Consider the following 14,953-nt stretch of genomic DNA (forward strand, 5'->3'; position numbering starts at 1 on the left):
GGCAGAAAACCTGAACTTTTTTCTGAAAAAGGCATGCCTCTCTTAGCACTGCAGTGCATTAGACTGCTCCCTTGCTTCCCTGAGTCCCCAAATACACAATCACCCTGGGCACAATAGAAGACACATTCCAAAAGATTTAGCAAGAGTGCACCAAGGTTTCTATATGTAGGTACCTTGCTGAGAAGCAAGACCTGCAGTTGCATTCTTCTGTTAAAAGAGGGCAGCAGAGTGCACCAAGAGAACTTGGGGGAAGTAGCTTATGTTAACTACTTGCCATGATCTTTATAGATCCCTCTGTTTGACTGGGTGAATTCTAATTTCTGGGGTAGAGTAAGCAATTTTTGGATCTAGATGCTGTGCGCAACAGGAATGCTATATACTGCACTGTACTGCTACTGAAAAGTTACCAATTTTACAGGATGTTCAGGTAAGCTTTGTTTCAGAAAACAACTTGCTAGAGGCACTAAGACAGATTACTGGGACAAAGGAAGAGGGTTTGGGGATTAGCACATCTCCTATGAAAGGTACAGTCACGCCCGAGACAACTCTGAGTGCCTCCTCAAATTCTAAGAAATGCGAACTGGGGTCCTACGCCTTTTATTGCCAGTGGATCTTTGTGTTTCAGACAAATGTGCACGCCTCCCAGAGCCCCATGCAATGCACTTAGGGAAATGGGGGAAGGTGCTGTGCAACCCTCTCGCTGACAATGTCTCTCTTGTCTATAATGTATCTATGAGAGAGAGAGAAATAGGCAATGCGAGAGTGAAAAAGTAAAATGGAAATGTGTCTACTGAGACCAGTATAAGGGGAAATCCTCACAATCCAGGACCGACAGTTGATTGGGAGGGCGCTTGCAGTTTTCTAACACCAGACTGGTACCTGAACTCACAAACCCAAACTACAAAGTGATGGGCATTGCCACTAGACTGCCGACCCCCTTTCGGGGCCCCAGCATATATCCTTTAGTCAACCTAGAGTTCCCAGGACAGTGCAGCATTCAGCGATTACACGAAAATATTGACAGCGCTAGGAGGCCATGCAAATGGCAAAGGTATGCTTTACAAAGCCCACGTAGCGTGCACAAAACAGCACATCAGTCAGGCCCACTTGAAGAGATGGTAAAGGGGAAATACTTCTGCTGCATCCAGTAAAACATAGAGATTGGCCTGCTTTAAAGGTTGACCATGTCCTTCATGGGTGTCTGTCAATATGATACTTCCCTGCTGCAAAGCTTACATTCGAAACGCCAGAACAACTAGGCCCAGAGCACAAAGATGCAGTCAGGTTGAAATAACGAGATACTGAAGAGCAATTTTGTATTTCAGAGTGGGAAAAGCAAATATGACTCCGACGTGATTTGAACACGCAACCTTCCGATCTGGATTCAGACGCGCTACCATTGCACCACAAGGTCCTTGTGGCAGTCCACCTGGTGTGTCTGATGACAGAATAAAGGTAGGAGACGTACATGCACCTGCAGAGCCTCATTGCTTCTTTAAGTAGACTGGCTAGGATAGCTTCCTTCTGTGCATCAGTACACGCTGCAGCCAAACCCTTCCCATGAAGTCTTGATGTTTATGAATTGAATGGCAAGTTTTGAAAAACTAAAGCAAGCGAGAAGAATTGCTTGCAGTTTATTGGATTTTTTGGACGTCAGCAGACGAGACCTGCGAGAGGTAAACAGAAGTTCATAGTTGGTCATGCTGAATTTTTGAGCCAAAATGTATCGTCCCTGGGTGGGCTTGAACCACCAACCTTTCGGTTAACAGCCGAACGCGCTAACCGATTGCGCCAGAGAGACTCATGCAGTGCTTACACTGGGGCCTGATTGGTGTGCTGTTTGCTTATGCTCCCCAGGCAACCTGAAAATATTTCTAAAATAGCTCTATTTCCCACAGCAAATCAGGGTATCAAGCACTTCCCTACCTCCCGTAATCCACAAACACAGGGGATTTAGTAGAGGACAGAGCCCATCAACAGTGCACCAAATGCCCTCTGTGTAGGCATAACTTGCTATGAGGAGAAAGCCACAGTTGCGCACTTGTGTTAAAAGGGGACAGTAGGCTGAACCCAGAGAACACGGGAGAAATGACTCAGGTTTACTGAGTGGAACACTCTGTGTCTTTGTGCCCAAAACAGCATCGTCTTTTCAGTTAACAGCCGAACGCGCTAACCAATTGCGCCACAGAGACTCACTGGCATGTGTGTTCTGCCTTTGGCCTGATTGCATTGCTATTTTTTACTGATTGGCAGAAAACCTGAACTTTTTTCTGAAAAAGGCATGCCTCTCTTAGCACTGCAGTGCATTAGACTGCTCCCTTGCTTCCCTGAGTCCCCAAATACACAACCACCTTGGGCACAATAGAAGACACATTCCAGCAGATTTAGCAAGAGTGCACCAAGGATTCTATATGTAGGTACCTTGCTGAGAAGCAAGACCTGCAGTTGCATTCTTCTGTTAAAAGAGGGCAGCAGAGTGCACCAAGAGAACTTGGGGAAGTAGCTTATGTTAACTACTTGCCATGCTCTTTATAGATCCCTCTGTTTGACTGGGTGAATTCTAATTTCTGGGGTAGAGTAAGCAATTTTTGGATCTAGATGCTGTGCGCAACAGGAATGCTATATACTGCACTGTACTGCTACTGAAAAGTTACCAATTTTACAGGATGTTCAGGTAAGCTTTGTTTCAGAAAACAACTTGCTAGAGGCACTAAGACAGATTACTGGGACAAAGGAAGAGGGTTTGGGGATTAGCACATCTCCTATGAAAGGTACAGTCACGCCCGAGACAACTCTGAGTGTCACCTCAAATTCTAAGAAATGCAAACTAGGGACCTACGCTTTTTATTGCCAGTGGATCTTTGTGTTTCAGACAAATGTGCACGCCTCCCAGAGCCCCTTGCAATGCACTTAGGGAAAGGGGGGAAGGTGCTGTGAAGCCCTCTCGCTGACAATGTCTCTCTTGTCTATAATGTAACTATGAGAGAGAGAGAAATAGGCAATGCGAGAGTGAAAAAGTAAAATGGAAATGTGTCTACTGAGACCAGTATAAGGGGAAATCCTCACAATCCAGGACCGACAGTTGATTGGGAGGGCGCTTACAGGTTTCCGACACCAGACCGGTACCTGAACTCACAAACCCAAACTGCAAAGTGATGGGCATTGCCACTAGACTGCCGACCCCCTTTCGGGGCCCCAACATATATCCTTTAGTCACACCTAGAGTTCCCAGGACAGTGCAGCATTCAGCGATTACACAAAAATATTGACAGCGCTAGGAGGCCATGCAAATGGCAGAGGTATGCTTTACAAAGCCCACGTAGCGTGCACAAAACAGCACATCAGTCAGGCCCACTTGAAGAGATGGTAAAGAGGAAATACTTCTGCTGCATCCAGTAAAACATAGAGATTGGCCTGCTTTAAAGGTTGACCATGTCCTTCATGGGTGTCTGTCAATATGATACTTCCCTGCTGCAAAACTTACATTCGAAACGCCAGAACAACTAGGCCCAGAGCACAAAGATGCAGTCAGGTTGAAATAACGAGATACTGAAGAGCAATTTTGTATTTCAGAGTGGGAAAAGCAAATATGCGCCCGACGTGATTTGAACACGCAACCTTCTGATCTGGAGTCAGACGCGCTACCATTGCGCCACGAGGTCCTTGTGGCAATCCACCTGGTGTGTCTGATGACAGAATAAAGGTAGGAGACGTACATGCACCTGCAGAGCCTCATTGCTTCTTTAAGTAGACTGGCTACGATAGCTTCCTTCTGTGCATCAGTACACGCTGCAGCCAAACCCTTCCCATGAAGTCTTGATGTTTATGAATTGAATGGCAAGTTTTGAAAAACTAAAGCAAGCGAGAAGAATTGCTTGCAGTTTATTGGATTTTTTGGACGTCAGCAGACGAGACCTGCGAGAGGTAAACAGAAGTCCATAGTTGGTCACGCTGAATTTTTGAGCCAAAATGCACTGTCCCTGGGTGGGCTTGAACCACCAACCTTTCGGTTAACAGCCGAACGCGCTAACCGATTGCGCCACAGAGACTCATGCAGTTCTTACACAGGGGCCTGATTGGTGTGCTGTTTGCTTATGCTTCCCAGGCAACCTGAAAATATTTCTAAAATAGCTCTATTTCCCACAGCAAATCAGGGTATCAAGCACTTCCCTACCTCCCCTAATCCACAAACACAGGGGATTTAGTAGAGGACAGAGCCCATCAACAGTGCACCAAATGTCCTCTGTGTAGGCATAACTTGCTATGAGGAGAAAGCCACAGTTGCGCACTTGTGTTAAAAGGGGACAGTAGGCTGAACCCAGAGAACACGGGAGAAATGACTCAGGTTTACTGAGTGGAACACTCTGTGTCTTTGTGCCCAAAACAGCAGCGTCTTTTCGGTTAACAGCCGAACGCGCTAACCAATTGCGCCACAGAGACTCACTGGCATGTGTGTTCTGCCTTTGGCCTGATTGCATTGCTATTTTTTTCTGATTGGCAGAAAACCTGAACTATTTTCTGAAAAAGGCATGCCTCTCTTAGCACTGCAGTGCATTAGACTGCTCCCTTGCTTCCCTGAGTCCCCAAATACACAACCACCTTGGGCACAATAGAAGACACATTCCAGCAGATTTAGCAAGAGTGCACCAAGGATTCTATATGTAGGTACCTTGCTGAGAAGCAAGACCTGCAGTTGCATTCTTCTGTTAAAAGAGGGCAGCAGAGTGCACCAAGAGAACTTGGGGGAAGTAGCTTATGTTAACTACTTGCCATGCTCTTTATAGATCCCTCTGTTTGACTGGGTGAATTCTAATTTCTGGGGTAGAGTAAGCAATTTTTGGATCTAGATGCTGTGCGCAACAGGAATGCTATATACTGCACTGTACTGCTACTGAAAAGTTACCAATTTTACAGGATGTTCAGGTAAGCTTTGTTTCAGAAAACAACTTGCTAGAGGCACTAAGACAGATTACTGGGACAAAGGAAGAGGGTTTGGGGATTAGCACATCTCCTATGAAAGGTACAATCACGCCCGAGACAACTCTGAGTGTCACCTCAAATTCTAAGAAATGCAAACTAGGGACCTACGCTTTTTATTGCCAGTGGATCTTTGTGTTTCAGACAAATGTGCATGCCTCCCAGAGCCCCTTGCAATGCACTTAGGGAAATGGGGGAAGGTGCTGTGCAACCCTCTCGCTGACAATGTCTCTCTTGTCTATAATGTAACTATGAGAGAGAGAGAAATAGGCAATGCGAGAGTGAAAAAGTAAAATGGAAATGTGTCTACTGAGACCAGTATAAGGGGAAATCCTCACAATCCAGGACCGACAGTTGATTGGGAGGGCGCTTACAGGTTTCCGACACCAGACCGGTACCTGAACGCATAAACCCAAACTGCAAAGTGATGGGCATTGCCACGAGACTGCCGACCCCCTTTCGGGGGCCCCAGCATATATCCTTTAGTCACACATAGAGTTCCCAGGACAGTGCAGCATTCAGCGATTACACGAAAATATTGACAGCGCTAGGAGGCCATGCAAATGGCAGAGGTATGCTTTACAAAGCCCACGTAGCGTGCACAAAACAGCACATCAGTCAGGCCCACTTGAAGAGATGGTAAAGAGGAAATACTTCTGCTGCATCCAGTAAAACATAGAGATTGGCCTGCTTTAAAGGTTGACCATGTCCTTCATGGGTGTCTGTCAATATGATACTTCCCTGCTGCAAAGCTTACATTCGAAACGCCAGAACAACTAGGCCCAGAGCACAAAGATACAGTCAGGTTGAAATAACGAGATACTGAAGAGCAATTTTGTATTTCAGAGTGGGAAAAGGAAGTATGACCCCGACGTGATTTGAACACACAACCTTCTGATCTGGAGTCAGACGCGCTACCATTGCGCCACAAGTCCTTGCGGCAGTCCACCTGGTGTGTCTGATGACAGAATAAAGGTAGGAGACGTACATGCACCTGCAGAGCCTCATTGCTTCTTTAAGTAGACTGGCTAGGATTGCTTCCTTCTGTGCATCAGTACACGCTGCAGCCAAACCCTTCCCATGAAGTCTTGATGTTTATGAATTGAATGGCAAGTTTTGAAAAACTAAAGCAAGCGAGAAGAATTGCTTGCAGTTTATTGGATTTTTTGGACGTCAGCAGACGAGACCTGCGAGAGGTAAACAGAAGTCCATAGTTGGTCACGCTAAATTTTTGAGCCAAAATGCACCGTCCCTGGGTGGGCTTGAACCACCAACCTTTCGGTTAACAGCCGAACGCGCTAACCGATTGCGCCACAGAGACTCCTGCAGTTCTTACACAGGGGCCTGATTGGTGTGCTGTTTGCTTATGCTTCCCAGGCAACCTGAAAATATTTCTAAAATAGCTCTATTTCCCACAGCAAATCAGGGTATCAAGCACTTCCCTACCTCCCCTAATCCACAAACACAGGGGATTTAGTAGAGGACAGAGCCCATCAACAGTGCACCAAATGTCCTCTGTGTAGGCATAACTTGCTATGAGGAGAAAGCCACAGTTGCGCACTTGTGTTAAAAGGGGACAGTAGGCTGAACCCAGAGAACACGGGAGAAATGACTCAGGTTTACTGAGTGGAACACTCTGTGTCTTTGTGCCCAAAACAGCAGCGTCTTTTCGGTTAACAGCCGAACGCGCTAACCAATTGCGCCACAGAGACTCACTGGCATGTGTGTTCTGCCTTTGGCCTGATTGCATTGCTATTTTTTTCTGATTGGCAGAAAACCTGAACTATTTTCTGAAAAAGGCATGCCTCTCTTAGCACTGCAGTGCATTAGACTGCTCCCTTGCTTCCCTGAGTCCCCAAATACACAACCACCTTGGGCACAATAGAAGACACATTCCAGCAGATTTAGCAAGAGTGCACCAAGGATTCTATATGTAGGTACCTTGCTGAGAAGCAAGACCTGCAGTTGCATTCTTCTGTTAAAAGAGGGCAGCAGAGTGCACCAAGAGAACTTGGGGGAAGTAGCTTATGTTAACTACTTGCCATGCTCTTTATAGATCCCTCTGTTTGACTGGGTGAATTCTAATTTCTGGGGTAGAGTAAGCAATTTTTGGATCTAGATGCTGTGCGCAACAGGAATGCTATATACTGCACTGTACTGCTACTGAAATATTACCAATTTTACAGGATGTTCAGGTAAGCTTTGTTTCAGAAAACAACTTGCTAGAGGCACTAAGACAGATTACTGGGACAAAGGAAGAGGGTTTGGGGATTAGCACATCTCCTATGAAAGGTACAATCACGCCCGAGACAACTCTGAGTGTCACCTCAAATTCTAAGAAATGCAAACTAGGGACCTACGCTTTTTATTGCCAGTGGATCTTTGTGTTTCAGACAAATGTGCATGCCTCCCAGAGCCCCTTGCAATGCACTTAGGGAAATGGGGGAAGGTGCTGTGCAACCCTCTCGCTGACAATGTCTCTCTTGTCTATAATGTAACTATGAGAGAGAGAGAAATAGGCAATGCGAGAGTGAAAAAGTAAAATGGAAATGTGTCTACTGAGACCAGTATAAGGGGAAATCCTCACAATCCAGGACCGACAGTTGATTGGGAGGGCGCTTACAGGTTTCCGACACCAGACCGGTACCTGAACGCATAAACCCAAACTGCAAAGTGATGGGCATTGCCACGAGACTGCCGACCCCCTTTCGGGGGCCCCAGCATATATCCTTTAGTCACACATAGAGTTCCCAGGACAGTGCAGCATTCAGCGATTACACGAAAATATTGACAGCGCTAGGAGGCCATGCAAATGGCAGAGGTATGCTTTACAAAGCCCACGTAGCGTGCACAAAACAGCACATCAGTCAGGCCCACTTGAAGAGATGGTAAAGAGGAAATACTTCTGCTGCATCCAGTAAAACATAGAGATTGGCCTGCTTTAAAGGTTGACCATGTCCTTCATGGGTGTCTGTCAATATGATACTTCCCTGCTGCAAAGCTTACATTCGAAACGCCAGAACAACTAGGCCCAGAGCACAAAGATGCAGTCAGGTTGAAATAACGAGATACTGAAGAGCAATTTTGTATTTCAGAGTGGGAAAAGGAAGTATGACCCCGACGTGATTTGAACACACAACCTTCTGATCTGGAGTCAGACGCGCTACCATTGCGCCACAAGTCCTTGCGGCAGTCCACCTGGTGTGTCTGATGACAGAATAAAGGTAGGAGACGTACATGGACCTGCAGAGCCTCATTGCTTCTTTAAGTAGACTGGCTAGGATAGCTTCCTTCTGTGCATCAGTACACGCTGCAGCCAAACCCTTCCCATGAAGTCTTGATGTTTATGAATTGAATGGCAAGTTTTGAAAAACTAAAGCAAGCGAGAAGAATTGCTTGCAGTTTATTGGATTTTTTGGACGTCAGCAGACGAGACCTGCGAGAGGTAAACAGAAGTCCATAGTTGGTCACGCTGAATTTTTGAGCCAAAACGCACCGTCCCTGGGTGGGCTTGAACCACCAACCTTTCGGTTAACAGCCGAACGCGCTAACCGATTGCGCCACAGAGACTCATGCAGTTCTTACACAGGGGCTTGATTGGTGTGCTGTTTGCTTATGCTTCCCAGGCAACCTGAAAATATTTCTAAAATAGCTCTTTTTCCCACAGCAAATCAGGGTATCAAGCACTTCCCTACCACCCCTAATCCACAAACACAGGGGATTTAGTAGAGGACAGAGCCCATCAACAGCGCACCAAATGTCCTCTGTATAGGCATAACTTGCTATGAGGAGAAAGCCACAGTTGCGCACTTGTGTTAAAAGGGGACAGTAGGCTGAACCCAGAGAACACGGGAGAAATGACTCAGGTTTACTGAGTGGAACACTCGTGTCTTTGTGCCAAAAACAGCAGCGTCTTTTCGGTTAACAGCCGAACGCGCTAACCAATTGCGCCACAGAGACTCACTGGCATGTGTGTTCTGCCTTTGGCCTGATTGCATTGCTATTTTTTTCTGATTGGCAGAAAACCTAAACTTTTTTCTGAAAAAGGCATGCCTCTCTTAGCACTGCAGTGCATTAGACTGCTCCCTTGCTTCCCTGAATCCCCAAATACACAACCACGCTGGGCACAATAGAAGACACTTTCCTGCAGATTTAGCAAGATTGCACCAAGGATTCTATATGTAGGTACCTTGCTGAGAAGCAAGACCTGCAGTTGCATTCTTCTGTTAAAGGAGGGCAGCAGAGTGCACCAAGAGAACTTGGGGGAAGTAGCTTATGTTAACTACTTGCCATGCTCTTTATAGATCCCTCTGTTTGACTGGGTGAATTCTAATTTCTGGGGTAGAGTAAGCAATTTTTGGATCTAGATGCTGTGCGCAACAGGAATGCTATATACTGCACTGTACTGCTACTGAAAAGTTACCAATTTTACAGGATGTTCAGGTAAGCTTTGTTTCAGAAAACAACTTGCTAGAGGCCCTAGGACAGATTACTGGGACAAAGGAAGAGGGTTTGGGGATTAGCACATCTCCTATGAAAGGTACAGTCACGCCCGAGACAACTCTGAGTGCCTCCTCAAATTCTAAGAAATGCGAACTGGGGTCCTACGCCTTTTATTGCCAGTGGATCTTTGTGTTTCAGACAAATGTGCACGCCTCCCAGAGCCCCATGCAATGCACTTAGGGGAATGGGGGAAGGTGCTGTGCAACCCTCTCGCTGACAATGTCTCTCTTGACTATAATGTATCTATGAGAGAGAGAGAAATAGGCAATGCGAGAGTGAAAAAGTAAAATGGAAATGTGTCTACTGAGACCAGTATAAGGGGAAATCCTCACAATCCAGGACCGACAGTTGATTGGGAGGGCGCTTACAGGTTTTCGACACCAGACCGGTACCTGAACTCACAAACCCAAACTGCAAAGTGATGCCCATTGCCACTAGACTGCCGACCCCCTTTCGGGGCCCCAACATATATCCTTTAGTCACACCTAGATTTCCCAGGACAGTGCAGCATTCAGCGATTACACGAAAATATTGACAGCGCTAGGAGGCCATGCAAATGGCAGAGGTATGCTTTACAAAGCCCACGTAGCGTGCACAAAACAGCACATCAGTCAGGCCCACTTGAAGAGATGGTAAAGAGGAAATACTTCTGCTGCATCCAGTAAAACATAGAGATTGGCCTGCTTTAAAGGTTGACCATGTCCTTCATGGGTGTCTGTCAATATGATACTTCCCTGCTGCAAAGCTTACATTCGAAACGCCAGAACAACTAGGCCCAGAGCACAAAGATGCAGTCAGGTTGAAAAACGAGATACTGAAGAGCAATTTTGTATTTCAGAGTGGGAAAAGCAAATATGCCCCCAACGTGATTTGAACACACAACCTTCTGATCAGGAGTCAGACGCGCTACCATTGCGCCACGAGGTCCTTGTGGCAGTCCACCTGGTGTGTCTGATGACAGAATAAAGGTAGGAGACGTACATGCACCTGCAGAGCCTCATTGCTTCTTTAAGTAGACTGGCTAGGATAGCTTCCTTCTGTGCATCAGTACACGCTGCAGCCAAACCCTTCCCATGAAGTCTTGATGTTTATGAATTGAATGGCAAGTTTTGAAAAACTAAAGCAAGCGAGAAGAATTGCTTGCAGTTTATTGGATTTTTTGGACGTCAGCAGACGAGACCTGCGAGAGGTAAACAGAAGTCCATAGTTGGTCACGCTGGGTGGGCTTGAACCACCAACCTTTCGGTTAACAGCCAAACGCGCTAACCGATTGCGCCACAGAGACTCATGCAGTTCTTACACAGGGGCCTGATTGGTGTGCTGTTTGCTTATGCTTCCCAGGCAACCTGAAAATATTTCTAAAATAGCTCTATTTCCCACAGCAAATCAGGGTATCAAGCACTTCCCTACCTCCCCTAATCCACAAACACAGGGGATTTAGTAGAGGACAGAGCCCATCAACAGTGCACCAAATGTCCTCTGTGTAGGCATAACTTGCTATGAGGAGAAAGCCACAGTTGCGCACTTGTGTTAAAAGGGGACAGTAGGCTGAACCCAGAGAACACGGGAGAAATGACTCAGGTTTACTGAGTGGAACACTCTGTGTCTTTGTGCCAAAAACAGCAGCGTCTTTTCGGTTAACAGCCGAACGCGCTAACCAATTGTGCCACAGAGACTCACTGGCATGTGTGTTCTGCCTTTGGCCTGATTGCATTGCTATTTTTTTCTGATTGGCAGAAAACCTGAACTTTTTTCTGAAAAAGGCATGCCTCTCTTAGCACTGCAGTGCATTAGACTGCTCCCTTGCTTCCCTGAGTCCCCAAATACACAACCACCTTGGGCACAATAGAAGACACATTCCAGCAGATTTAGCAAGAGTGCACCAAGGTTTCTATATGTAGGTACCTTGCTTTGAAGCAAGACCTGCAGTTGCATTCTTCTGTTAAAAGAGGGCAGCAGAGTGCACCAAGAGAACTTGGGGTAAGTAGCTTATGTTAACTACTTGCCATGCTCTTTATAGATCCCTCTGTTTGACTGGGTGAATTCTAATTTCTGGGGTAGAGTAAGCAATTTTTGGATCTAGATGCTGTGCGCAACAGGAATGCTATATACTGCACTTTACTGCTACTGAAAAGTTACCAATTTTACAGGATGTTCAGGTAAGCTTTGTTTCAGAAAACAACTTGCTAGAGGCACTAAAACAGATTACTGGGACAAAGGAAGAGGGTTTGGGGATTAGCACATCTCCTATGAAAGGTACAGTCACGCCCGAGACAACTCTGAGTGTCACCTCAAATTCTAAGAAATGCAAACTAGGGACCTACGCTTTTTATTGCCAGTGGATCTTTGTGTTTCAGACAAATGTGCACGCCTCCCAGAGCCCCTTGCAATGCACTTAGGGAAAGGGGGGAAGGTGCTGTGAAGCCCTCTCGCTGACAATGTCTCTCTTGTCTATAATGTAACTATGAGAGAGAGAGAAATAGGCAATGCGAGAGTGAAAAAGTAAAATGGAAATGTGTCTACTGAGACCAGTATAAGGGGAAATCCTCACAATCCAGGACCGACAGTTGATTGGGAGGGCGCTTACAGGTTTCCGACACCAGACCGGTACCTGAACTCACAAACCCAAACTGCAATGTGATGGGCATTGCCACTAGACTGCCGACCCCCTTTCGGGGCCCCAGCATATATCCTTTAGTCACACCTAGAGTTCCCAGGACAGTGCAGCATTCAGCGATTACACGAAAATATTGACAGCGCTAGGAGGCCATGCAAATGGCAGAGGTATGCTTTACAAAGCCCACGTAGCGTGCACAAAACAGCACATCAGTCAGGCCCACTTGAAGAGATGGTAAAGAGGAAATACTTCTGCTGCATCCACTAAAACATAGAGATTGGCCTGCTTTAAAGGTTGACCATGTCCTTCATGGGTGTCTGCCTTTCGGTTAACAGCTGAACGCGCTAACCGATTGCGCCACAGAGACTCTTGCAGGTCTGACACAGGGGCCTGATTGGTGTGCTGTTTGTTTATGCTTCCCAGGCAACCTGAAAATATTTCTAAAATAGCTCTTTTTCCCACAGCAAATCAGGGTATCAAGCACTTCCCTACCTCCCATAATCCACAAACACAGGGGATTTAGTAGAGGACAGAGCCCATCAACAGTGCACCAAATGTCCTCTGTATAGGCATAACTTGCTATGAGGAGAAAGCCACAGTTGCGCACTTGTGTTAAAAGGGGACAGTAGGCTGAACCCAGAGAACACGGGAGAAATGACTAAGGTTTACTGAGTGGAACACTCTGTGTCTTTGTGCCAAAAACAGCAGCGTCTTTTCGGTTAACAGCCGAACGCGCTAACCAATTGCGCCACAGAGACTCACTGGCATGTGTGTTCTGCCTTTGGCCTGATTGCATTGCTATTTTTTTCTGATTGGCAGAAAACCTGAACTTTTTTCTGAAAAAGGCATGCCTCTCTTAGCACTGCAGTGCATTAGACTGCTCCCTTGCTTCCCTGAGTCCCCAAATACACAACCACCTTGGGCACAATAGAAGACACATTCCAGCAGATTTAGCAAGAGTGCACCAAGGTTTCTATATGTAGGTACCTTGCTTTGAAGCAAGACCTGCAGTTGCATTCTTCTGTTAAAAGAGGGCAGCAGAGTGCACCAAGAGAACTTGGGGGAAGTAGCTTATGTTAACTACTTGCCATGCTCTTTATAGATCCCTCTGTTTGACTGGGTGAATTCTAATTTCTGGGGTAGAGTAAGCAATTTTTGGATCTAGATACTGTGCGCAACAGGAATGCTATATACTGCACTTTACTGCTACTGAAAAGTTACCAATTTTACAGGATGTTCAGGTAAGCTTTGTTTCAGAAAACAACTTGCTAGAGGCACTAAAACAGATTACTGGGACAAAGGAAGAGGGTTTGGGGATTAGCACATCTCCTATGAAAGGTACAGTCACGCCCGAGACAACTCTGAGTGTCACCTCAAATTCTAAGAAATGCAAACTAGGGACCTACGCTTTTTATTGCCAGTGGATCTTTGTGTTTCAGACAAATGTGCACGCCTCCCAGAGCCCCTTGCAATGCACTTAGGGAAAGGGGGGAAGGTACTGTGAAGCCCTCTCGCTGACAATGTCTCTCTTGTCTATAATGTAACTATGAGAGAGAGAGAAATAGGCAATGCGAGAGTGAAAAAGTAAAATGGAAATGTGTCTACTGAGACCAGTATAAGGGGAAATCCTCACAATCCAGGACCGACAGTTGATTGGGAGGGCGCTTACAGGTTTCCGACACCAGACCGGTACCTGAACTCACAAACCCAAACTGCAATGTGATGGGCATTGCCACTAGACTGCCGACCCCCTTTCGGGGCCCCAGCATATATCCTTTAGTCACACCTAGAGTTCCCAGGACAGTGCAGCATTCAGCGATTACACGAAAATATTGACAGCGCTAGGAGGCCATGCAAATGGCAGAGGTATGCTTTACAAAGCCCACGTAGCGTGCACAAAACAGCACATCAGTCAGGCCCACTTGAAGAGATGGTAAAGAGGAAATACTTCTGCTGCATCCAGTAAAACATAGAGATTGGCCTGCTTTAAAGGTTGACCATGTCCTTCATGGGTGTCTGCCTTTCGGTTAACAGCTGAACGCGCTAACCGATTGCGCCACAGAGACTCTTGCAGGTCTTACACAGGGGCCTGATTGGTGTGCTGTTTGTTTATGCTTCCCAGGCAACCTGAAAATATTTCTAAAATAGCTCTTTTTCCCACAGCAAATCAGGGTATCAAGCACTTCCCTACCTCCCCTAATCCACAAACACAGGGGATTTAGTAGAGGACAGAGCCCATCAACAGTGCACCAAATGTCCTCTGTATAGGCATAACTTGCTATGAGGAGAAAGCCACAGTTGCGCACTTGTGTTAAAAGGGGACAGTAGGCTGAACCCAGAGAACACGGGAGAAATGACTCAGGTTTACTGAGTGGAACACTCTGTGTCTTTGTGCCAAAAACAGCAGCGTCTTTTCGGTTAACAGCCGAACGCGCTAACCAATTGCGCCACAGAGACTCACTGGCATGTGTGTTCTGCCTTTGGCCTGATTGCATTGCTATTTTTTTCTGATTGGCAGAAAACCTGAACTTTTTTCTGAAAAAGGCATGCCTCTCTTAGCACTGCAGTGCATTAGACTGCTCCCTTGCTTCCCTGAATCCCCAAATACACAACCACGCTGGGCACAATAGAAGACACATTCCAGCAGATTTAGCAAGAGTGCACCAAGGTTTCTATATGTAGGTACCTTGCTGAGAAGCAAGACCTGCAGTTGCATTCTTCTGTTAAAAGAGGGCAGCAGAGTGCACCAAGAGAACTTGGGGGAAGTAGCTTATGTTAACTACTTGCCATGATCTTTATAGATCCCTCTGTTTGACTGGGTGAATTCTAATTTCTGGGGTAGAGTAAGCAATTTTT

At 46.3% G+C, this 14,953-nt stretch overlaps 6 non-coding genes across 6 annotated transcripts; all 6 read right to left on the reverse strand.

The window, feature by feature from the left end:
- Positions 1–3,975: 3,975 nt before the first annotated feature.
- TRNAN-GUU (transfer RNA asparagine (anticodon GUU)) lies at positions 3,976–4,049 on the reverse strand. The gene has a single exon. It is a non-coding gene; the product is annotated as a tRNA-Asn (tRNA).
- Positions 4,050–5,840: 1,791 nt separating this feature from the next.
- Positions 5,841–5,912, reverse strand: TRNAW-CCA (transfer RNA tryptophan (anticodon CCA)). The gene has a single exon. It is a non-coding gene; the product is annotated as a tRNA-Trp (tRNA).
- A 312-nt stretch (positions 5,913–6,224) lies between these two features.
- TRNAN-GUU (transfer RNA asparagine (anticodon GUU)) lies at positions 6,225–6,298 on the reverse strand. Its single transcript has one exon. It is a non-coding gene; the product is annotated as a tRNA-Asn (tRNA).
- Positions 6,299–8,089: 1,791 nt separating this feature from the next.
- TRNAW-CCA (transfer RNA tryptophan (anticodon CCA)) lies at positions 8,090–8,161 on the reverse strand. Its single transcript has one exon. It is a non-coding gene; the product is annotated as a tRNA-Trp (tRNA).
- Positions 8,162–8,473: 312 nt separating this feature from the next.
- Positions 8,474–8,547, reverse strand: TRNAN-GUU (transfer RNA asparagine (anticodon GUU)). Its single transcript has one exon. It is a non-coding gene; the product is annotated as a tRNA-Asn (tRNA).
- Positions 8,548–10,335: 1,788 nt separating this feature from the next.
- On the reverse strand, positions 10,336–10,407 carry TRNAR-CCU (transfer RNA arginine (anticodon CCU)). The gene has a single exon. It is a non-coding gene; the product is annotated as a tRNA-Arg (tRNA).
- Between the last annotated feature and the right edge of the window lie 4,546 nt (positions 10,408–14,953).

Source organism: Ambystoma mexicanum, chromosome 11 (genome assembly GCF_040938575.1).
Source record: "Ambystoma mexicanum isolate Mex_15411 chromosome 11, UKY_AmexF1_1, whole genome shotgun sequence".
Lineage (NCBI taxonomy): Eukaryota > Metazoa > Chordata > Amphibia > Caudata > Ambystomatidae > Ambystoma > Ambystoma mexicanum.